Source organism: Prunus mume, linkage group LG1 (genome assembly GCF_029339155.1).
Source record: "Prunus mume cultivar Tortuosa linkage group LG1, ASM2933915v1, whole genome shotgun sequence".
NCBI lineage: Eukaryota > Viridiplantae > Streptophyta > Magnoliopsida > Rosales > Rosaceae > Prunus > Prunus mume.
The window spans coordinates 28,306,523-28,332,792 of NC_142698.1; the positions used below are offsets into that span (position 1 = coordinate 28,306,523).

Genomic DNA, 26,270 nt, shown 5'->3' on the forward strand with positions numbered 1-26,270 from the left:
AAAAATATATATATTGTATAGTTTTGTCTTATCTTTCCAGCCATATATCCCACGCCTTGAGGAAAAATCAGGAAAGTCTTCATATAGTCATTCTTCTATAGTAGCATAATTTTGACGGGATTGCACCTTATGCTGATTTAACTTCAAAGACTGCTCTCATTGGCTGCTCCAAAAATTCTAGAAAAATTCCACAATCATCTTCAAGGTCTAAGCTTTTATCTCCAATTGGGCTTGTACTAAAACTCTACCAAAAAGTCGTATTTCCGTTGAAAACAAATTACTTGCTTTGGAAAGCTGAAAATTGAGAAAATAAAGTAATAAGTCCTTTTTAAATCAAATTCTCCTACAAAAACTAAGTATAAATAGTACATAAATATGTAAATTTATGGACTTATCAGCTTTCACACGGTAGTAAGTTTTGGTGACAAATCAACACTGAAAGTGATGGGTAAGGGAGATATTCAAATCAAAACTAAAAATGACTTTATTGAAACTATCTCAAATGTGTTTTTTATATTCCTGATTTGAAGACAAATTTGCTGAGTGCTGGTCAATTACAAGATAAAGGCTACAAGATTACAATCTATGAAGAAGAGTGTGAAGTTTAGATCCAAAAAGAGGCTCCATTGCTGTTGTAAAAATGTCTTCCAACAGATTGTTTCCTTTGAAATTCAAGACTGTGCAGGCTTGCTTGTTTGCCAAAGAAGATGACCCGTGGAGATGGCACTACAGATATGGCCATTTGAATTTTAATGGCTTAAGAACACTTCACCAGAAAGGGATGGCCACTGGCTTATCTGAGATAACTCCTCCATCAAAGGTGTGTGAAGAATGCATCACTAGGAACCACAAAAGAGACTCTTTTCCAAGTGGCAAGGCAACAAGGGCTCAATCAATCTTGGAGATGGTTCACTCTGATCTATGTGGACCATAAATCCCATCTCAAATGGTAACAAGAAATATTTCATCTCCTTTACTGATGATTTTAGTAGAAAGACATGGGTATATTTCTTGCAGGAAAAATCAGAAGCATTTGAAGCATTCAAAAGCTTCAAAGCTCTGGTTGAAAATGAATCAAAAAAGAAGATTAAAACACTAAGAATTGACTGTGAGGGAGAGTACTGTTCAAAGGAGTTTGACGCATTTTGCAAAGAGTAAGGCATCAAGAGATAGCTGACCACTGCCTATATACCACAACAAAATGGTGTAAGTGAGAGGAAAAATCGCACCATTCTCAACATGGTTCAAAGTCTGCTAGTCAAAGGAATAATTCCCAAGAAGTTTTGGCCTGAAGCTGTGCTATGGTCAGTTAGTTCATATCTTAAACAGAAGTCCCACATTTTCTGTTAAGAATATGACTCCTCAAGAAGCTTGGAGTGGATTGAAGCCTGCGGTTGATCACTTTAGGGTGTTTGGGTGCATAGCATATGCACACTTCCCTGATGAGAAAAGAAAGAAGTAGGATGACAAAAGTGAAAAAAGTATTTTTCTTGGTGAAAGTGAAGTTTCAAAACCATACAAACTGTACACTCCAGTTACGAAGAAGATAGTGGTAAGCAGGGATGTGATATTTGATGAAGACACTATGTGGATTAGTTCATAGGATCATATCCGCCAATATAATTTTGCCCACCATATTGGCCACTAAATTGACTACTTGAGCCATATTGGTTGTTAGGCCCACCTTTATGGGTAAAATTATATTGACCATAGTATTGGTCGATGGATTGGCTATTCGAGCCATAAGAATCATAGCCGTTGTTGTTCATCGGCTGATAGGAATGTTGCCATTCCTTTCGGTCGCTCATAGAGTGTGTCCCACTGGGCGTGCCAAATTATGTTTCCCACTTTTCGCCCAGCGGCCAACGGAAGGAACTTTTGGTTATTTTTCTTTTGGATGCGGGGCGTGCCACCAACAAGCTTCGAATTTGGGCTTAAATGGAATATGAGTAGATGGATGTGTTGCGTCCGAAATCTTACTTTAATCAAACGATTGTTCGGCCGAGCAAGGAACCTCCTCACGGCCTAGGTTCTTTCACTACCTCTGGGTCAAGGCTTTATGTGAGCGACCAAATGATGTGGAGTGGGTGGAGATGAAGATTGAAGGTGAAACATAATGAAACGAAGAATAAGTGCGTAAAATAAAGGTGCTTAAACTTAAATATAATTTAAAGACAAATGTGTAAAGTAAAGTGCGAAAGATAAATAATGTAAAGACGAGAATTAAAGTGCGATAAAATGAATCAAAGCAATAAATAAAGCAAGAACGAAATGAAAGCGATAAGAACAATAAAGTAAAATGAACTTGAAATTAAACTGAAATGCGTTAACAATGAAAACTAAAGCAATTGAAATAAACTTGAATTTAAATTACAAGAAAATATAAATTGAATGAGAATTTAAGCTTACACTAAGAAAAGGAAGAACTCACTACACTAGGTGCATGAAAAGTAAAATCCTAAGTCTAGGAAAAGAAAAGTGCGAGACGAAAAATAGATTTGTCTGTCTCATGTTGTGTGTTTTGTCTTCATTTGGTGAGGTTTATATAGGGCATTTGTCAGCCCATGGGCTGGCCATTGAATGGCAAATGTCCACTCTTTCAAAATTCTTTCCTTTTGAAGCCCCATGGATCCGTGGATCATGTTGGCGGAGATATTATGGTCACTTGATTTTCTCTCATTTTGGAAAATTCTGAATCGTCATCCACCTCCTTGATTTCTTTCCTTTTGAGGCCTCCGTCACGTGCAAACTAACCTCCGAAAATCTTAGGCATGAATATGTGGCTTGGCTTGGACCTCCGAGATTTCGTCTTGACATCTGGTGGAACCTCATGCCCCTTGAGTTTTTACAATTCTAAAGTTCGCTAACCATCTACCAAGGTGGGTGGTATGGGAACTCCAAATATTTGGATATTGAGCTTGGCCCTACATTGGGCTATAGTTGAGTTCTCAAATATTCGAATATTGGGAACTCGGCGGACATACCTCCTGTCGAACTTTAACTTACTTGGCCCCGACTTTCCTTACCCAAGTGTTGAGAGGAGGGCGCCAAGGTGTGCAAGGAGAAAATTCACCCCGACCCAGCTTTTTGTAAGAAAAGTGGCCGACCAAGGTATTTAAGGAGTGCCCAGCCCAACTTTTTGAGAATGAAGCATTCGGCCACTTTTGCAAGGATACGCTCGGCTACTTTTGCAAGGATACGCCCGACCATATTTTTGAGAAGGCACCATGACTTTTGAAGAAAACACCTCGGCCGCCTTTTTGAGAATGCATTGTCGGCTGCTAGGAATTCTCGGCCGCCTAGGAATTCTTCAGCCGCTAAGAATCTTGCCGCTAGGAATTGTCGGCCGCCTAGAATTCTCAGTCACCTAGGAATTCTTCAGCCGCTAGGAATTCGCACATGAAATCCGGTTGCTTCCATTTTTGGAAGTTGCCCAACTTGATCCGGCCCCAGCTCCTCCAGTCGTGCCTAGCCGCATTTCTTTGCCCACTCTGTGATTGAGAGCCGGTCGCGACTCTACCAAAACCCGGCCGCTTCTTCCAGATGTGATCGAGCCACACTCTCCACCAAGCTCGAATGCAGCCCTGCCCATTCTTTCAGCCATGAAGTCTTGCCCATTCTCCTAGCCACGTAGCCTGGCCGCATATTAGCAATTCAATACCCGGCCGCCTATTCTCCAAATATTGAGCCATTTCGGCCACAATAAACTATAGCCCGGCCACTCGTGTTTCCGAAAGGTGCTCGGGTTGGGTGAATTTTCACCACCTCCAAACAGTTGCATTAGTGGTTACTGTGGAGATTTTTATTTTGTAAGGTTTGTTTTTCAAATATATATATATATATATAGAGGAAAACTGCAGTATCCTTGTACTGCAAAATACGTTTGTTCAAAGAATCCTTTTACGTTTAAGTTAATTCCAGTTTCTCAACCTTTACTTGCTATAATACAAGTGTATGACGTGGTATTTCATGGACTTGGAGTTTATTATTGCTGTGTTTTCTTCCCATATGCATAGGAGGAAAAAGTTCATGAAAAGTTCAAAGAAAAATAATACTCTCTTCATCCCCACAAAAATTTCTAAAATATTCATGATGCATATCAATTCAACTAAAGACTCTTTCACACTCAAAAGTTTAGGGATGGGTATGGTTTGGTTCGGTCCAGTTCTTATCTCAAATCAAAATTGATACTATTTATCTAGTTTAGTTTTGACGAAAAAATTATCTAGTTTAGTTTGCCTATAAATTGGTTTGGTTTTCAATTTTTCCGATTTTGGACATAATTATTTTAAATTACAAAATCCAACTAAAATTTCAATTTTTTGGGCTTAAAATTCACAAATGGCTCAATTCCATGAAAATGGAAGTAAATGGGCCTAGAAAAGAGAGGTGATTTGGAGTTTGGCTTGGGGAAAGATTTAGCATTGTTCAACTCCGTCAAATTCTTGTTGCCATTGTTGTTGTTCTTTTTCTGCACTAAATCCAAAAGCAAACAAAAAACCCAAATACCACATACAAAACCCATTAAGCAAACGCAAGAATAGAGAGAAGCATAAGGCTAAACTAAAAGATAGAAAAGTAGAGGTGGAGGAATTGGCTCTCACCTTGGTTGGTTTTTTCTTTGTTTGTTCTTGTGTAAATTGTGAGTGGAGAGAGTAGGAAATGTGGTGAGGCCAGTGGGTGGTATTCAAAGGCAGAGAGAGGGTGAGTGAGTTTCTGGGGCAGTTGTCAAGTTCCTCAAGCGGTTTATGATGGCGATGGCGGTTGTGTATGATGTTGATATCCCTATATATCATGTATGGTGGTTTAGGCATTTTCACATACATGTGATGTGTGTGTGAGCCATGTGAGTCGGGTTCGGCTTATTCTTTGAAATCTAAAACCCTCATAAATTCTATTTTTCTGAATATTGCATTGCGCTAGACCACACTAGCCTAAGAGCGGTGGTGTTTATTATTTTAGAAGTTACCATTGTCATTTCTTCCTAATGAAAAATAAAGAGTAAGGAGTGTGATGACTATATTGGAGTGCTAGGAAGTAACAATGCCCATTATTTATCTATAATTTTACTATATCTATATTAATGATGTAGATATTATCACCAACCATATCCTCTCTCTCTCTATCTCTCTCTCTATCTCTCTCTCTCTCTCTCTCTCTATTCGTTGCGGTTTCTCTGTGAAATCAACGAAACCGAACTGATTTCTCTATGTCAGTCATTGGAAAAGGCACACAAATTATGAGAATTTGGTGGCCGTTGCCAACCAATTAATATAGTCCGGTTGTGTTGCCCAACCCTAATTTGAAGTCTAAATAATTTTATTCAGGGTTAGAATTAAATTTGTTCCGATTGAGTTCAAGTTAGTCGAATCATGTTTATTTGGGTCGAGTCAGGTTAGACCCAAGCCTATAAATGCAAGCCCAATCTTACATTTATTAGAGTTTATTGCACAAGCCCAAATTCGAATTATTGTATGATCATTTCATTTGATGAGCTAGAAGAAATCAGTGTGTGGGGCCTTATGGTCCAAAGACATCTAGTGGTGATGCTCAAGCAACTCAACAGATTCTCTCTCTCTCTCTCTCTCTCTCTCACACATTGCAAATACTAGGAGGAAGGGAGTGGAGAGTATTGGTGCAAGCATCAAAGTTGTTCTTACATACTAATGAATTTCTCGGGTGGATCACCAAGAGGACGTGGGCACGAGGCCGAACCTCTATAAATCTTTGTGTTCTTATGTGTTTGCTTTATCTAGGGTTAGAATTAAATTCGTTCCGATTGAGTTCAAGTTAGTTGAATCATGTTTATTTGGGTCGAGTCAAGTTAGACCCAAACATATAAATACAAGCCCAAATTTGAATTATTGTATGATCATTTCATTTGATGAGCTAGATGAAATTAGTATGTGGGGCCTTATGGTCTGAAGAAATCTAGTGTGGTGATGCTCAAGCAGCTCAACAAATATTCTTTCTTTCTCTCTCTCTCTCTCTCTCTCTCTCTCTCTCTCTCTATATATATATATATATATCTCTCTCTCTCTCTCATTGCAAAGACCAGGAGGAATGGTGTGGAGAGTATTGGTGCAAGCACCAAAGTTGTTCTTACATACTAGTGAATTTCTTAGGTGGATCACCAAGAGGACGTGGGCACGAGGCTGAATCTCTATAAATCTTTGTGTTCTTGTGTGTCTGCTTTCTCTTTTCGGTGTGCGTGTGTTTTATTCTCAAATGGGTTGTGTGTGTCGTCACATAGTCCATCAATGATAAGGTCTTGGAGCATTTTCTTACAACAGACCTTGCCTGGGGGAGTAATTGTTCCAAACCACAACACTAGTGGGTTCTTTGCTAATAAGAGTCATTGTTTATTCTAAAATTTGTGCATGATTTTTTGTTTTTTCAAAGTTATAAATAATCTGTAATTATTTTCCAGAATGGCCAATTTAACAGTCGACATAATTTGGTTGCATCCACTTCAATTTGTTCACGTAAACAAAGACGAAAAGAGGTGGAGGAAGTTGGGAGAGAAAAGAGCGGATGATAAGGTAATGTGGGTTAATCGTTTTATTAGTCCTTGAATTTAGACCCGATTTGCATTTGAGTACCTCAATTTCCAAAATGGTTCCCGTGGTCCTTCAACTTCAGTTTCGTTGGGACAAATGGTCATGCCGTTAATTTTGTTAAATTTTCTGTTAAATGCAGGGACAAAATGGTATTTTTGTATCATAATTGATTAAAATATGAATAAAAAATTTAAATTAAACTCTCTTTCTCTTCCCCTCTATCTTGATTTCTACTCCCCCGAACTTAACTTGTTTATTTTTTTGGTTGGTTTTTTATTTAATTTTCTTTTATTGTTATTTTAAATATATGATTTTTTATTCATTTTTTTGGTTTTAATATAAAAATACCATTTTGCCCTTGCATTTAACAGAAAAAGTTAACAAAATTGACAGCATGACCATTTGTCCTAACAAAAGTGAAGTTAAAGAACCACGAGAATTATTTTGGAAATTTAGGTATTCAAATGCAAATCGGGTCTAAGTTCAGGGACTAATAAAATGATTAACCCTAATAGTTATATGTATAAAAGAGTTTCGAAATTATAATCTTAACCCCAGTTTTTTTTTTTTTTCAAATTGGTCATGTTGTCTAAAAGATTTTCAATAATTATGTTTTGGTCCTAGTTTTAATTAAAAGTTTCAAAATAGTCCATATTGTTTCTTGACCATAGGTTGAACTCTGTTGGTAAGTGTCTTGGTTGTGTCTAAAGTGTGCTCAATGCAAAAAAAAGGTGACAAGGCCTCATAGGGCTGGTCAAGCATTCTGGAAGGGATTAAGGTTATAAGCAAGGGTGCTCTGTGGTAAGTGGTAAATGGTCATAATATTAGCTTGTGGCATGACCGCTAGCTTCACCCTACCTTGGGTTCTCGACCTCTGTGCCCTCTAAATCACGAAATGTGTAAAGAGGTACGGGTTGCTACCATTATTGATCTTGATACAAGGTCTTGGAATCTAGATTCGATCAGGCACCTAATTTCACCAACAATTGAAGTATCAATTTGTTATACCCCGATTGGCAACAGTGCTGGGTTGGACCGAGTTATCTGGCCTCTAAATAGACACGGGCAATATTCTGCCAAATCCGGCTATCACTTCTTACGTAACCTGGAAAACAGGAGGAGTGTTAGTAGGCCATCTGGTTCCCGAGTAGTGGACAAGAAGATATGAAAACTGATTTGGAATGCTAAAACTCTACCAAAGATTAGGCATTTTATGTGGCAAGCCGTGAGAAATTGTCTGGCAACAAAGGCCAACTTAGCTAGCAGTCGCATTCCTTGCTCCTCCATATGTCCGATCTGTGAGGAGAATCCTGAAACGATTGAGCATGCCCTTCTTACGTGCCCATGGGTGATGGGGGTCTGGTTCGGGAGCCCGTTGGGATTTATAGGGGATAGGCAACATGTGACAAGCCTTGATTGCTGGATGTTATCTCTGACATCACTCGCTGGCTCATCAAAGGATGAGGTTAATCGTGTTGTTACTATAATGTCCTTGATGTGGAGTATATGGAAGGCTCGCTGAAAAGCCATTTTGGAGCAACAGCTTCCAAATCCTGGCTTGGTGATCCAGGGTGCAAAGGAGTCCTGGACAGATTTTCTAAACTCTGCTCCAACTTTGTGGTCATCAACAGAAATGCGGATAAGGAATCTGAGGTGGTGAGGAGCACATTATGGCAGGCCCCTCTCGCCCCTTATTTGAAACTAAATGTTGATGCTGCTTGGTTCAGTAACTCTAGGCACACTGGCATTGGAATAATTATTAGGAATCACCATGGGGAGTTCAAAAGTGGTAAAGTGTGCAAGACGACGTCTATGTCTGCTATGGATGCCGAAGCTCGGGCTATTATTGAGGGCCTTTCCTTTGCAGCTGACTAAGGCTATTCTCACATTTGGGTTGAATCTGACTCTAAACCCCTCATCAATTGCTGTTTGGGGAAAATTTCCAAGGGGGCCTGGGAACTCTATCCTTCATTGGGACGTATACAGGAGCTGAAGTCGAAGTTTACGAGTTTTCGCTGGAACTGGATCCCAAGAGAAGCCAACGCTGTGGCTGATGCAGCAGCAGGGATTGCAATTCGAGGGATGGGTATGGAAGTTTGGGTCGATCGACCCCATCCTCTCTTGTTCATGTTCTTTCCCGGGATGGTCTTCCCTGCCCTCCGTAATCTTGTTTCATCTGGTTTTTAGATCCTTACCATGATGACGCTTGTTGCCTCTGCAATGCGTTTGAAGAATTCTTGTATTCTTTCTTGCTATAGCTATGATCTAATCTTTGTTTCTATGGCTCTGTCTTGAGCTTTTTAGCTAGCACCTTTTTAGTTGGTTTTTGCTGGAGCCTGTATGCAGGCTCCCTCTCTGTTTTCCTTTTTGCTGCTCTGTCTGTTTTGGTTCCTTTTTTTCTGGCGGGTGCCTAATGAAATTATTCAGTTACCAAAAAAAAAAAAAAAAAAGTGTTCGACACTTTGATATTTCAACTTAGTAAAGTATTTGTGTAACATAGCTGCCCACTTAACTAGATTAGTGACCATTCCGTTGGAATTAAATTGAAGTCAAAATCTTCATATTTGTATGTACATGGACTAGAGTAAACAATGTAAGCAAATTAGATGGACTAAAAGAGAAAATTGGCATTCTAATTCTAAAATGGTGTTTTATGAATTATGTGTCCTTTATTTGTGATTGGTCACCCAAAAAAAAAAAAACACTTTCAGCATGATGCATTGGTACGAAGATTAAGTATTTTTTTCCTTCCATAGAGACAAATTTAGGATTTGTCACAAAATTCACAGATTACATATAATGACATAGAACCCCAACATCAAATGAAAAACATTTAAATTACATTTCTCTTTCTTAATTTGTTTTATTTTCGTGTGACGACCGCAAACCATCTTTTATTTTCCTCCATTACTCTTCCCATTACCTTGTCCATCCAATGTGTGCCATGGAAGCTCCTCTTTTTTCCCATCATATGTCTCTGTAAATAAATAAATAAAACCGTAAAAATGCAATACAAGACACATAAATTAAATTGATCAAAAAATGCAATCATAAATTTATTTACGTTGTGGATGAGCTTTCAGGAGTTCATGCCAAGGTTTTAGAGGAAAGAATCTGTGTCGAACATTTTGCACCACATTACTAGCTTTCATCTGAATCTGATTTGCTATGCTGTTGTTGTTGTTGTTACCATTAACCCCTGCCTCTTTTTCAGGCTGTTTTATGGGCATCAACTTCTTCATGCGGTTGACCCATGGGCACTTTGACAAGGTGCCACTGTTTTCAACGCTTTCATATTAGAGCATCTCCACCCACAAGGGCAAAGTCTAGGGCAAGGGCAAGCAAGGGCTGTTACTATTCACGTAAATAGTGTCAGCCTTTGCATTTGTGGTTCCACCCACAAGGGCAAAGTCTAGAAGTCTAAGGCAATTACTATTCATTGTACTTTATTTTCAATTTTTTTATAGTTTAAACCATTAATTTTGATAATCTTTTGTAATTAAATTTTCGGATAAGATTTTCACCCTCTAAAATTGTGCCACGTCTGATGTAGAACAAATGTCAGATTTTATCGCTTGAGTTAGAAAAAGGACGTAGTGGGAATTTGCAGATTTGTCGTCCGAGCTCCGATTAGGACGCAAAATACCATTTCGGAAAGGGAACGACGCCACGAGTCAAACTCACAGCTTTGCTGTGATGTATGATGGATTTTGGCATTTTGAGGTCGTTTGGCCTTCCAAAACGGCATTTAAAGTTTCGTAGTTAATTTTCAGTATTTTAGATTTTAATAAAAATTATTCAAAGAAAATTCCTTTTAAAATTGTGCCATGTGTCAAATGTTAGATAACATTTTCAGATATTTTTAAAAAATTTTAATCTCAGATTTTAGATAAGATTTTCACCCTCTACAATTGTGCCACGTGTCAAATGTCAGATAATTTTGAATCGTGGAGTGGCGTCTCATTCATCACAACCGGCGGACCGGTGGGAATAATTTTGAATCTCGAACAATCCTTCACAATTTCCCAACATTGGAAATGCACGAAACTTTTTTTGCCTTGCCCCATGGCACCGAACCACATTTGTGCTTGTACCATCTATTAAAAATAAATAATTGGAAGTGCAAGAAACAAAAATTATTATGCAAGAAAATATAAACTATTTTGAAATGCAAAAATAAAATTGATTATGCAAGAAAATATAGACAAATTAAAGGTGCACCAAGAAAAAGAAATTATGCAAGAAAAACAAATAGAATATGAAAAAAAGTGACATTGAATTGATTAAAATGGCAATTATAAATATTTTACCTCATCGGTTAAATTTTGACCGCTTTGAATGTTCGCCTTTGCTTTTGTCAAGGCATTTCTCCATTTCCTAACTCTTTATTAAGAAGTTTCCATCTACTAGACAACGCCATTTCGGTCCGAATAGAACCCGATCTTTGACAAAATTCTCCATGAATTTTGCTCCACATGTGATGAAACTTCATCTCATTACCCGTGATAGGGTCATGACTAATGTTCACCCAAGATTGACACAACGCAATATCTTCATTCGTTGACCACGAGCCTCCGACTTCAATAGAAGATGCCATTTGTTTTTTTATACAAATGGAAAGTAGTAGAAAGAGAGTAAAAAATATTTGAAGGAGAAGAGTTTGTATGGAGAATTGGTGTGGAAGTGAAAAATGTGAGTGGAGATGAACAAAAAATTGGAAGGAGAAAAGTTTGTATGAAGAATTGGTGTGGAAAGTGAATAATGTGAGTAAAGAGTAAAAATATGGGATGGAGAAGAAATTGTATGAAGATTTTAGTGTGGAAAGTAAATACAATGGTTAGGTATTTATAGAGAAAAATACAGAATTTTTGGTATTTTTAAAAAAATTCAGATTTTTTCGATTTTTTCGATTTTTTCGATTTTTTGCAATTTTAGCCAAAAACGAGGACCGTCGGATGTCTGGAAAAATTCAATCGGAGAGTCCCGCGCCACGTGGCAAGAAAATTCGTGGGACCCGCCACCAAATCGGGCTGCTCTTAGGAATCGCATTAGTGGAGCTCACCTTGAGGTGATCTAATGTTTTTGTAGAGACAGAAAATTCTACAAATGAAGATATTGGGGGCATTACCACTATATTGATTTCGTTAAATGAATTAAGGGTATGTTTGAGATAGTTTATGTAAGAAGCACTTTTGGTCATAAGTATATTTTCTAAAAACGTTTCTTATGCTCATAAGCATTTTGTCTAAAAGCACTTTCTATTTGATGAACCTCAAAATTTTTAGTACTTCCTATAGAGCATAAAGCGCTTTTGTTTGCCAAAAATAGTTTTAAGTTCTTCTATTAAACATTATGAGAAACTCTCTTTTAGTTGTTTAGAAAGTATTGCGAGCTCCTACCGAAACAATCTCAAACATCACTTAATCATTTAACGACAATTAGTGTGGTGGTAATGCTTTCTACCAATTACAAATAATAACCGTACACTCTCTCTAAATTATTGGACCACATCTCGAGGCGGGCCCCAACAAAGTGATGTCTTAAGTTTCAAACAATTATAAGCGGGTAATGATTTTCCCACTCAAATTTTATCCACCTAGTTTGAGATTGCGGCCGCTTTAAAAAAAAAGCGGCTTCTGCTGTACTTTAAAAAAAATCAGCTATAAAGTAAAGTAGTTAAACGTTTGGTAAACTGTAATTTTAAAAGTCTGTGAGTATGAAAAGCAGTGTCAGAGCGTTTGGTAAATTTTACCGTAAAAGTGCTGTAACTATTTATAATGACTAAAATAGACATGATACTGAAAGTGCTTTTTACTAATCCTTTTGATACAAAAATAAAACTGTAAAGTGCTTTTATACTTTTCCCCCTAAAAATTATATTAATCTTTGCTTAAAGAAAAGAAAAATTCAAATTGAATAATTCCAACAAAGATAATTGTGTAATGAATAAATTCCAACAAAGATAAAGAGATCACCACGGTAGTAGGTTCATACACCATCCTTCATATTGAATAAGTAATAAATATTTTTTTTGACAAATCCTTTGTCCTAATAAGGTTTGAAAGCAATAAAAAAAACATTGAAACTAGGCTTAAATAAATGGAAATAAAGAAACTGTCTAACAAATTAGTTTTGCTGGTTGTAACAGATTTTGACTGGCATTGCTCTCACAGTTTTGGCTCTTAGCTTGTGGAGATATTCAAAAAGACCCTAAAATCGTAGGTGACATTGACATAACAGAGCTCTAGATACATGAAAAGCGCCAAGGTTCCGGTAATAAGTTTAGGACGGTTCTTTTTTTCAATGCTCAATGATTTGAGGGGTACATATAAGCTCAATAATAGCTAAAGTTCTGTAGAACTAGAATTTATACAGAGGATAAGATACTAAGATGGAAGCAAATACAAATTTATTTGGCCCCATTCGAGGCTTGTAACATGAATGTGTATTTCTCCTTTGTAACTTCTTGGCATGGACACCTTTATGCTTAAAGAAACCATGGACAACCAGTAGAAAAAATTTGAACGTATATAAAACCAGTAGAAACCATGGACAACCAGTAGGAAAAACAAAAAAAAAAAAAAAAACAAGAGCAGCATGTATATAAAAAGTTTGAGAGATTGAAGAATCTAACCTTGTCAAAGAGATTGAGAGAGATTGAGCGAATGGTTGTCTCCAAACTTGAGAGGGTACGTGAAGAAACTTGGGAGGCTACGTGAAGATAAACTTTGGTGTCTGCAGATTTGAGAGAAATATGTAGGATAGATTTCTAACCTAATAAGGGTATTTGTGGAATTGCGAAAATTTCATTAAAGGGAGCGCGCTGCTTCAATTAAAAGCAGCTTTAAAAAGCAACTCCGAGATTGTTTTTAAAAGCTGTTGTCAAAAGACCATTGCTTTAAAATAAGCATGATATTTTATTTTTACCAAACACCTTAAACTGTTTAACTTTAAAGTTAAACAGGTTTTTGGTGAAAAAAAAAAAAGCAATCCCAAACGGGGCCTTACACTCCTTTTTTAGTTATAAAATGGAGTGTATGATGCAGGAGCATAGGAGTGGATCAAGATAGGTATTTACCATTTAATTAGTTATTCCATGATATATTCTTATTTTCTTATTTAGGTAGTTTTAGGATATCTTTTATTATTTATGTGTGATTTTATAATTAATTAGTTTGCTTTTGGACCAAGTTGCTTTGGTGCCCAAGTCTTGTAAAGCCTATAAATAAGGCTAATGTAATAATTGTAGGGAAAATGGAATATTGATGATTAATGAAATAGTTTATTTGTGGCATGAATTTGCTACGATATACGTGAGTTTGCACTAGCCCTAGATTTCGGTGCTCATGTATGTGGTTGGTGACCTGTGTCCTGATCCTGATCCCCATCAATTGGTATCAGACCTATGGCTCAAGATCTGCTTTATCGAGGAGGTTTTTGGATGAAGGGTTGTGTTGACAACTACAACGACATGGAGGAAATTAGGAGGATGTTACGGCAACTTACGGAACGCGTTGCTCGCATCAAAGCTCGAACCCAGATAGGTAAGAGTTCTGACGGGGATCTGTGTGAACCCTTATCTGAATCGAGTAGCTCGCATCGACACTCTAAGCCGTGGGAGTCTCGAGGGGGAGTACGAGGGGGATAACCTTTTTCATTATTGCGCTTCGTTGTGTGAGTCAAGTGAAGAGGAGCACGGTTATTCTCATTGTGTCTTTGAAGGTATAAATGGATTTGGTAATTTTGATGCATCTTTTTCTTCATCAAAGGTATTAAATTTAGATTTACCTCCAATATTTGATCCTTGCAACTGTGAAAATTGCAATAAAAATTGTTTGAGTGTTCAAAGCAATTTTGATAAGCAATTTGTTGATCAGGACAGTGAAGAGATGAGAATTGAGAAAACTTTTGAAGATATTATTGATTTTATGGGCATTAATATTTTCACTTGGAAGGTTGTCAAAAATCTGGTTGATTTTGTCAATCGGTTGAAGATTCTAGAGAGAAACATTTGCATTGTTAGAAGGAGTAAGAAGATGCCAAGAATAACGAAATATTCCAAATATCTTTTTATTTGAAAAGGAAGGTTTCAATTGGATGCTAAAAGATCTAGAATTAATATGAAGCAAATGAAGATTTTACTCGGATTTTCCTCAATCAAAGGCTTGAATTCGATGACGAATTCTTTCCAACCAGGGGAGTCTGATACAGGAGCATAGGGGTGGATCAAGATAGGTATTTACCATTTAATTAGTTATTCCATGATATATTCTTATTTTCTTATTTAGGTAGTTTTAGGATATCTTTTATTATTTATGTGTGATTTTATAATTAATTAGTTTGCTTTTGGACCAAGTAGCCTCGGTGCCCAAGTCTTGTAAAGCCTATAAATAAGGCTAATGTAATAGTTGTAGGGAAATTGAATATTGACGATTAATGAAATAGTTTATTTGTGGCATGGATTTGTTACAATATATATGAATTTGCACTAGCCCTAGATTTCGGTGCTCGTGTATGTGGTTGGTGACCTGTGTCTTGATCCCAATCCCCATCAGTGTAAGTGGATAAAATTGGAATGAGGAAATCACCACTCTTATAAGCTGAAAGAAAGGTAAAATATGATTATGTTTGTGAGAGAATAAGGAACCTCCAAAATCTTGCTTAATTTTTTCAATCTGGGTAGCAGAGACAACGATGTGGTGGGTAGCACCTCTTTCTTCTCATCCCCAGCTCCTTTGTTCCAAATCTGCATTAAAACATGAAAGCCATTAGGCACTTGCACACAAATGTACACAGAGGAAAAAAAAAAAAAAGTGAGATGGATGGGTTGACTCCGCACCCAGGCCATTGTGCTGTGCGTTTTGGTTGGTTTGGTTCCTTTTCTTGTAGCTGAGTTGTTGAAAATGGAAGATCAGTGGAAAATGCTGTCATGTCATACAGGGTCTCTGTCTTCTTATAAGGTTGCGATGGTTTTTTTTTTTTTTTTCTCTTTCTCATTAGGAATAGTTGGAATGAAGTGGATTCGACTAACGCTCTAATGGCAAATTTTGATAATTATGAGTGTTGTTAAGGTTTTAAGAAACTGCTTTCTTGGAAAATGGATTTGTATAATTTTTACATGGTTCGAATTCGAATGCCAACATCCACTTTTAATGTATGTGGAGTGGCCTAGCTTTTTCTTTGAAATCTAAAACCCTAATAACGTCTATTTTTCTGAATATTATTTTAGAAGTGGTGGAGTCCACACTAATGTAAGAGTGGCGGTGTTGATTATTTTAGAAGTTGCAATCATTTTACTCTACCTACATAAATAATGTACCTATTATTCTTTGTCACTGTCCCACCCACTAGCCATATCTTCTCTCTCACTCTCTCTATCACTTTTTTCATCTTCCCCCTGTTTCGTTGCTGTTTCTCTATGAAATCGGCGAAACCGAATTGATTTCTAAATGTCATTCTTCCGAAAAGGCACACAAACGATGTCAATTTGGTGGCTAGTACCAACCAATTGATATGGTCTGGTTGGGTTGCCAAACCCTAATTTGAAGTCTAAATAATTTTATCCAGGGTTAAAATTAAATTCGTTCCATTTGAGCTCAAGTATAGGTATGGCAATGGGCCAGGTATGGCAATACCATCCCTGTCCCCGCTTCCCATCCCCGGCCCCCACTGGCGGAACCACCCACAAGGCTATGGTGGGTTGTAACCTAGGTTGATTTTTGAAGAAAAAACATACATATATATATATATATGGCAAACTAGCAACTACAAAACATTAAGGAAATATGAAGTCTGATGGTTGTTTAAGGAAAGGATTTTGAAGAAAAAAAAACTATATAGACCACCATAAACTACAACACATTAAGAAAATATTATTTTTCTCAAGTCTATTTAATTCACTGCTATCTTTTGACGGTTGTATTCTCTCAATAAGCGACATGACACAACTTGAATAGGCACACCTTGACAATATGTATTTTTTGGTTGCATTTAATATGCATTTGTCTTATGTTAAATGTATTTATTTTTTTGTTTGTATGATTTAATGTAAACGGTCTATTTATAGAAAAATTGTAGAAACCATAAGTTTAAATAAAAATCATTAGATTTTAAGCTAAAAATGTTTAGCTAACCCACCCGTTGAAAAATTCGTAGTTCCGCCACTGCCGACCCCGTCCCCCCCCCAACCTGTTTAAGTAGTTTCGGGAATCCCTGTCCCTGTACTAGTCGGGGTCTATCCCTCATCCTAGCCCAAATCCATGTCTACGTTGATAATGTGTGGGTCGTCATGTGGGAGAATGACACCACGTTCTTCCTTCTCACAGAAGGTGATAGGGGGCCAGCCTGATTTTTGCGTCTTAAGCAGGCGTCCGTGCTCTGTGCTGAAGACCTGGTGCTCATAGGAAGAGCGGACATGGTGTTTGATGGAGTTGTTGGAGGTTCCAGCCATGGTAGGACCACCACTGATGGTGGAGATCATGTTGATCTGCCTTTGGTGAGGGTTAGGTGGGGGTGGGAGGTTGTGTACATAATTATCCAGCTTCCCTTCGCGAATAAGTCATTCAATGATGTTACGCAAGGCAACACAAGATTCGGTATCATGGTCACTATATTGATGAAAATGGCAGAAGACACCTGTGTTTGGCATATGTTGTTGGTCGGTCTCCTGGGGGGAGGCTTAGGTATTATAGGTGTCTCGTGCACTAAGACATTCTCATAGGTAGTGTTCAGGGTGGTGAAGACCTCAAACCTAGGCTTGGGTGTGAAGGGGAGTAGGGCACAATCACTTGTCTTGGGAGGGTTGCTTTCGTTGGGCTGGTGGTGGTTGTCATGTCTGCCCCGCTTGTGACAGCTGAAGGTAGGTTGGTAGCTATCTTTCCTCTTGGGTGCTAGGCACAATGGGTACTTGGTGTCTGGGCTAAATGTTGAGGTGGGGCTGGGATGGGTACTGAAGCAGGTGGAGGATCACCAAAGGTGTTGCATGCAGAGGTGGCTGAGCCACGCTTGGAATTGAAGTACTCAGCCTTGGCGTGAATTAGCTCAACATATGTGTTCCAAGGGTTGCTGTAGACCAGGTACCAGAAGTTGGACTAGCGGAGGCCACTCTTGAAAGCAACGAAGGCAGCGTGATCGTCTGTCTCGGGCAACGAGTATTCGTGGCTGAAGCAGCTGCATACTCCTAAGGGTTCATCCTCGCCGCGAACATGTACAAGTCGTCTGCGAGTCCAGCGATCACCGGATCTTGAAATGGTCGAAGGTGCCTTGATCAAATGTGTTGATGGTGCAGGGTTCAGCTGTAGAACCAATTCAATGTCGTGGCGCGAGGTGGAAGGGAAGATGAGGCACATGCCTTCGTCACTAAGGCCCCGCATCCGAGGGCGATCGGAAGGAGTGGATATGGGTGAGAGGATCCTCTGCGCCAGTGTAGAAGGCGATACTGAGTGGATTAATATCTTTCTCCTGGTGGTAATTGAGGATACGTTCGGTAAAGGGCCCAGTCGTGGCTTTGCCTGCAGGGGCTAGTGGTGTAGTCGCTCACTCTCCACGCATAACTTTCTTGAAGAAAAGCCTCATTGCTGGGTCAGCATGAGAGAGGGTCTCGGGTTCTGAAGGCTTAGGGTGTGGATTGGTAAGGTTGAGTAAGGTTCCCAATCTTCTAATGCCTCGGTGTGATAATTTTTCCAATCTTCTGAATGATAATTTTCTCAATCGTCCGAGTCCCTTGCGCCTTCTCCAGCGGGTAGGTAGGTAGGCTTCGGTGGGGGGCCTAGGTGTGTCACCCTTAGATCTTGGAGATTAACGAGGATAGGAATATGGTCTTGCTGATGGTCCAAGAGACAGTTTCTGCAATCTTTGTAGAACTTCATGGTTCATAGGGCCGGTTGTTTGGCGGGGAGATGTGAAGGAGCCGCGACTTAGTCGTCTCTGGATGGAGAGAGCATTTACCCTTTTTGAGCCTAGACTTGACTGGGGCACTATGGCGGGAGTGCACCGGCTGGTTTACTGGGTATGCTCGGCGATGCAGGTGAAGCCACGTTGGGAGCCACAGGCTGAGTCATCTCCCTTACGCTTCAGTATGCGGTAGTCATGCTTCATCTTGACATTTTTGGTATGGAGATGTTCGTATTTATCGGACATCTTGGCGACGCTGGTGCAGAGGAGCTCTACCTCTGCCTAGAGATTGGCATATGTTGAAGGTTTCCTTCGGGAGGTACCCCCGCAGAGGGTATGGTGCTAAGTATCGTGGCTATCCTCGGTCGACATAGCATAGTGTGGAGTGTAGAAGAGGCGACAGGGCCTGATAGGAGAAGGAGCCAGCTGGGTTGGTAGAGAAAGATAGGATTCAGTAGTCGATTCCCACAGACGATGCCAAACTATTGATGCTCTTTTTGGGAGGTTAACTTAAAGAAAATGGGTTTGTCTTCAGCAGTGGAGAAGGTGAGGACCTTCAGTAAGGGAAGAGCCTGTAGAAGACAAAGTAGGAGAAGCAATCGTTAAGCTTTGGACACCGGTATGGTGCCTGCCGAAGACTCTCTGATGCTTAAGTCAGCTAAGAGTGGTAAAATTGGCAAAGTAACAGTAAAAGTAATAGATAAGTTCCCCCTTTTACTTGAGTACTGTTCCATATTTATAGGGAAGTGAAAGTGGGAGGTTTGCACAAAGTTTCGATGTGGGACTTTGTGCAAGTCGCTGTGGTGGTAACACGTGTCTTAGAGATTAGGTTTGGCAATTAGGCCCTTCGATAGTCGGGAGCTTCGGCAGGTGTCTGACACCTTGGAAGAGTGTCTTCCTTTGGCAGGGAAAAAGGCATGTCTGCCTTGGTGCTAGTCGTTTTGAGACTGAATATGCTCGGTTGATTATGATGTAAACAATTTTTAAAATGATCCATATGTTTCCAAGACAATCATCCATGAAGCTTACTTACACTTCTAGAAGAGGGTGCAAACCTATGTCCATAATATGTTAATGAGATAAGAATTGATAATATACATGTATAGAACAAACTGCAAACTAGATCCAATCACAGCATCATATGATCTATTGCACATAAATATAGTTCTGAATATCATGAAATTTATTGTTAGTGATGAAGACAATTTTTGGGGTAGTTAAATTAGAAATTGAAGAACAGCGTTAGGACTTTGGAGGACAAGAAATAGTTAAGATCTATTTAAATTAATTTCACAAAAACTTACAATATTGATTCCAAGATGCATTCGCGGAAGATGTATGAACCAAAATGCTGGTCTTCTTTATTTACCTGGAATGAAGTATTAAATATAATAATTATTTCACTATAACACAAGGGTATTATATTATATATTTATTAATTTGAAAATAAATATATAATTATCGGGCCGAGTTTGGAGACGGAGATGTCAATATCATCCCTTACCCATACTTGACAGGGATTTTTATACTTCGGGAATCCCCGTATCCAATCCCCGTTTTGCTTCGAAATCAACCCCTGTTAAGACTGGGGATCCGAAGAGGATTTATGCCATCCCCTCAAGTTAGTCGAATTATGTTTATTTGGGTCGAGTAAGGTTAGACTCAAGCCCATAAATGCAAGCCCAATATTACATTTGTCAGAGTTTACTGCACAAGCCCAAATTCGAATTGTATGCTTATTTCATTTGATGAGCTAGAAGAAACCAGTTTGTGGGGCGTTGTGGTCCGAAGACGTCCACGATGATGATGCTCAACAGATTCTCTCTCTCTCTCTCTCTCTCTCTGTGATTGCAAAAACCACGAGGAAGTGAGTTTGGGTCCACATAGCATGGCCAGCCAGGCAGCAAAAGCTTCTTTTAGTCCACCCCGTGATAAATAAAAGAAAGCATCCTCTCCTCGTCTTTAAATCCAACATGGAACCTGCCCCCATCCCCACCTCCTTGCCCAGGCAAAAAGAGGAAGAGCCCACGCGACTATCCAGTCCACCTGTTCATGTCCAGGGGTTTTTCCAGTACAGTACGACACGTGGCAGCCTCTGATTACTTGAGACATCAAATCCCACGTGCTTAGGGGCTTTGCATCACGTGGCCCTGACTGATTGGCGCCATTTAGTACTAGGGCAGATATTGTCATAATAGGAGGATACTGTTACATGTCTCTCTCTGTTTTTTGGATGATACCATAATAATGGAGCTCGTCAAATCCTTATCCGTTCATCATACCACATAAAAATGGTTGCCTTTATGTTCTTATCTATCACCATCCCTCGATGCTTTTGTAACATTTTCACACCTTTTTTTTTTTTCTTTCATTCAGTATGTTCGAATTTGATATATCTTTCAACCACGTAGTTACGAATTTCAATACTTCAATTTCAATACCTTTTTTTTTTTGTATTATTAGAAAATTAAAAAGAAAAAAGAACTTTCTATTTTATGAGGTCCATGTGTTAGGCACACGTTTCATTTACAACAATACAAACTACGCATTCTTTGCCATATACGGGTATATTCCTTCTCAGGACGCTTTGATATGTTTTGCAAGTCAATTTCAACCATCAATTCACGCAGATTTTTATTAACGTGTGTACAGATCTATAATTTTATAACATAGCGCATCATTTTATCTAGATAAAATGTGTGTACGCTAACACTTAAAATTCATGAAAGAAGCCAATAGGGTCTAATCGAGTCGAATCTTTATAGTATCTTGGTAGTGTGTGTAAGAAACTCTCATCTCTTTGTAATTTAGACTATCGCTTGTATTTAAATATATATATATAATAAATAATAAATAAACACATACTAGTGATGTATCAAGTCAGAATAATGCAATCCTTTTATTTTATCAATTATCACCAGGTGAATTGAAGAAAAGTAATCCGATGTGTCGATTTCTGCTTTAATAATTAATCAGATTTGATAAGTGAAAAAAAATTCGGACGCACGCGCACGTTCTCTCTCCAGAAATATCAACCAATATCTGCTTATAAATCCTCATAGCACTTGGGGAAGTTTTATTATACCAAGACAGAAAATAAACTGCAGCCTTTGAAACTTTGAAAATGGGAGCAGAACTAGCAAAGATGCCAATATGTTGCTTTTATCTGCATTTGCACCTGCACTTGTTTCTTCCTTCATCTCCTCAAAATTTTAAACAGCAGAGCTTCAAAGCTTCAAAGCATGGCTAAGGCAAGAAAAAAGGAAAGAGAATTAAGAAAATGGAAACTTTTGTATGGAAGGTAGAAAGGAAGAGAAGGAACGGGCAAGAGGTGCAGGTGCCAATGCAGGTGAATGCCATCTTGGTTCAATATTCAACATACGAATCCACTTTGTCTTGATTACATATATATGATTAGATTATGACTATATATATGTGCGTGTGTATGCGCGCGCGCGTGTATGCTTTAATTCTCTATGATATATTGCCAATTTCTGTTAGATCCAAAAGGGTTTTGATTGTCCAGAACCTTTTGAATTATTAACCGAAGAATGCACATAAAAGAGGCCTACCTACTCATAAGGCAACAATTTCGGGGCTTTTAAGGTAACAAACTCTCTTATCTCCCTCTCAGATTAGTATGGATATGCACAGTAGATGCACAAAGATTTTTGTAGCCTAATCTGGAGATCTGCTATAGATATATGTAGAGGTCGGTCAAATTTTAGACAATTATATATCCTATAGCTAGCTGTTCCAAAGTTCCCCAAATATATGGATGTTTAATATATGAGTGTATATATATCAGGATCATGTGGCCATAATTTTGATCATCTAGTTCATTATTGCATGAGCTAATTTTGTAGCAGCAGGAAACCTTTAAGTTTGCTAAGCCTTCTATCTATGATGGCGTGCTTGAAATAATATCAGGACAACAGATCTGGATAAAGAGTAGTCTTAATTTACTGACATGTTATCAACACCAATTCATTTCTTGGAGTTTGAATATCAAGCATATGAAAGAAAGGGAACAGTGAATCAATAAGACTGTTAAAGAATCACAGAACATGAAATTAAGAAGTGAAGAAATAAATGTTTGAGTTGTAATGAGCACCAGATTTTACTAGTTGTGAAGATCTTTGGCTTCTTCTTCTTCTTTTTGTTTTTTTGGTTTTATAATCAGAACTGTGAAGCTTTATGTTCGTGTGCTTTTTATATGTATTGTAAACACAGGAATTTCAAATAATCAATTGCATATGGTTATTTTGAATCCACTTCAAATATTTTGTTTGTAATTGTTTCAAATCCATTGCAAATTTCTGTGTAGTGTTTTTGTAGTTTTTTTTTTTTTTTAATGACTGTTTTCGCCTTTTTGTCGAAAGTTAAATCATTTCTTTTAAATCAGTCATCCATAAAGGTCAATTTGGATGGAGTGCACAAAGAGAGTGAATAATGGGAGCAAGACTATCAGCACAACCGCATATATATATATATATATATATATATGTGTGTGTGTGTGTGTGTGTGTTTGTGTGTCCTTGAAAGTATGCATGATGATGATGATTTTCAATATTGAAGGAGAATATGGGTGATGTTGACGATAGAACTGATGTTCCAGTGGAGTGAAATTCCTGCATATATGCTTGTATATTTTTCTTAATTAGAAGAAAACTAAGGAAATTAATTAAGGTTAGGGTTTGTAGAGCCATGCAAGGGAAACGAGGACAAGGAAAGCAAGACATGGAGTATCAAAAATATTATACTTTGGACAGTGAAATGATGTATATATATTTACAGAAAGCGTAGATTAGATATACATCATGTAATTTAATTTGTCTGTGGTTCATAATAAATTATCTCTCATTCATGTATTCGTTGACAGTGATGTGTGTTTTCTGTTGGATCAACATGATTGGTCTTCTCTTCTAACAATTTTGGAAGGAATATATATACATGATACATGTCTTTAATCTTGTGAGGACAAAAATAAAAACCATTGTATTTGTGGGAGAGAATTGATTGAGGCCAGTTTCCAAAGTTAACTGAGGAACTGGTTTGAGAAGATTAGGGTTCCAGTAGACTGAATATAAGGTAGTTCTCAAGATCTGAGTTAGAGACTAAATATTGACAGATTCTTGAGAGAGAGAGAGAGAGAGAGAGAGAGAGAGAGAGAGAGAGAGAGATGGAGATTATTGTCGATTTCTCTCTTTCCTGTTACGAGTTTGTAAGGCAAATCCATATGTTTGGTGTTAATATGGTATAAAGGAACATGCTTTTTTCTAATCCTTTCAATAATGATATATGATTTGTGAGATTCTCAGGGTTTCAAGCGGTAGACAGACACCAAGGAGGGAAGAGAATACACGACAAGTGAAGAGGTAAACTTGTGCAACAACTTGGCACCAAAGCAAGTAAAGAAATCGATATTGTGGCACGCAAATTCTTTTGGGGATTATGTAAATCATCTCCTTATAGCTTGATTATACGGGTAAAAAGTTTGGTGGTTCGGGATTTTTGGGATTTGGAACATTTTAATAAAGCTGTTTTAGCTAAGTTAGGTTGAAAATTTTAAATCAAAAAGATAATTGGTGGGTCAAGGTATTTTAAGTGTATGAGAAATTCTTTTACCCTCCGTTTGGATGAGGGAAAATAACTCGAAATTTAGCTAAAAGTTGGGAATTTAATAGGAGAAATTGACAAATTCCCATGTTTGGCAACTTAAGCGCGGAATTTATTAAATGACGCGCGGAAAAAATCATGGAAATTGAGGCATCAAATTCCCGAGTTTAATTTCCACTTAAATAGACGTCATTTCACAATTTCCATAATGCGGGAATTCATATTTTCCAGTGTGCCAAAACTTACCAACCAAATAAAAAAAAAAAAAAACCAAATTTTTCATGAAAAAAAAGACCTTATTGATTTATTATTCACACTTGGACCTTTGTTTCTCTTGTTTCGTGTATTTTATGGTTTTTGTTTTGTTTTTGGTGGTAGAAAAATTTAATCAAAATGATCATTACTTCTTAAGTTATTTGTTTCTATGAGTACTTGACTATTCTATTACATGTTGTCATGCTTACTGATGTCCAAAGTTGGGATTCTCTACCTAATTTCCTTTCTAATTGTATTTTAAACATACAAAAGTGAACAAGTAGGGGCTGAAGTCATGAATGGATTTGGAGAAAAAGAGGCTTGCAAAGGAAAGTCAAGAAAAAGGAAAGTCAACAATTTCAACTCGGTTGATAAGGAGTTGACAAAGGCAGGCAAAAAAAAAAAAGGGACATCTTTGAATCTCTGTCACCAGAAGATCAAATCCTTTTTATATATTCAGAGATATTGCTTCTACTCCAAAGAGGGCACCATCTTTTAGGGGATACGCAGATTGTGTTTTCTAAAAAGGAAGCAGGAAACAGGGAGTTGTTCAAACTGAAAAGATCAAACTAACCATCACAGTCTGAGCTCTCATAAGGGGCAATTGAAATTAAAGAAGGGTTAGGTTCTCTTTCAAAAAACAGGGAAGTGATTGTCTTAAGAACTGACCATTGAGGGCTTATCTGCCAGAACTGATAAAACCCCATTTTTCTTTGCATTTAAAAATGAAAAATCTTTTGAGAATTTTGCCGCCCATTATCAAAAGAAAGAAGCCCCACTCCAAAGCATTTCTTATAAATATAGGAGAGGATGAACAGAACAGACAATCAATCAAACAACCAAAAAATCAACCCAAGACAAAAACTCAAAATGATCACTTGATCCTTGAGAACCCTCAAACAGACTGAAGCAACCAAAAGCTCATTCAAGCCACAGAAGAAGCCAGCTATAAATCAGAACTTCCAAGTTCAAACTTAGAAAATAAGTCATTCAAAACGAGATTCCTCTCGTTACAAATTTGGTTCAGCAAAAGTCAAAACAAGCAGAGTTTGAGTTTTCACAAATATGAAAACCTCAACAAATTTATGAAGAGCCCTGACCAAATAGAATAGGTACCATAGTGCAGTTTCGGCTCAGTAATCCTCAAGTCCACCACTTCGCCTGCTCGATCAAAGAAGTTGCAGATCCGCCTTTCAAAAAGCCTTCCAGGGCTTGAAATAGATTAAAACTCACAAACTCAAACTTTGGTATTGATTTACAAAAGCTTAGCAATTGAAGTTGTTGATATCTAGCATGACATACCCAGCCCGGATCGAGACTTCTATCCAGCAGAAATGGAATTTTGTCTTTCTAGAATTGAATTTTTTTTCTTTCTAGTTTTGTAAAAGGAAGTTATGTCAAACAGTGTACTTTATTATCAATTATTCTGGCCAGAACCACCAATTTTGTACTGAGATAAATTGTGAAGTCCTCACCAGTCTGAGGTAGGAAAAAAACTTACTTGGGAGATATTCCTCACCCAAATTCACATTTGCTTGTTTATAAATCAGTAACTTGGTACGCAAGTTATCTATTTTAAGAAGTCTGCTAGAATTGTTATTACTAGCAGTGGCACGCTCGCACACTAAAGAAAGTTGACTTGTTGACCAGTCAATAGTTTTCAAGGCAATGAAAAACTTTACTCTTCCATCACAGGAGCAAACATTAAACTGGTGAACAGGGGTTAGTCTCTTCTTTGTGTTGTTCCTTGCAGATTTATTTCTCATATGCGGAAAGTAGACCTTTGATATACTAATTTGATATACTTAGCAAGGAACTGAACAAGTATATAATTGAGTTAGAATGTTTTAATAAGGTTCACGGGATTCTGCAATTCAGACCAGGTATCGCATTTCGCTACATGATTCATCGATGCGAGAGACGAGATATCCGTTGTCGAGAGTC

At 37.9% G+C, this 26,270-nt stretch overlaps 1 long non-coding RNA gene and 1 pseudogene across 1 annotated transcript; one reads left to right on the forward strand and one right to left on the reverse strand.

Annotated features, from left to right (window-relative positions):
- Window positions 1–21,493: 21,493 nt before the first annotated feature.
- Window positions 21,494–24,049, forward strand: LOC148921504 (uncharacterized). Its single transcript, XR_016126788.1, has 2 exons — window positions 21,494–21,801; window positions 21,954–24,049. It is a non-coding gene; the product is annotated as an uncharacterized LOC148921504 (long non-coding RNA).
- A 2,076-nt stretch (window positions 24,050–26,125) lies between these two features.
- LOC148921505 (5.8S ribosomal RNA) lies at window positions 26,126–26,270 on the reverse strand (annotated as a pseudogene).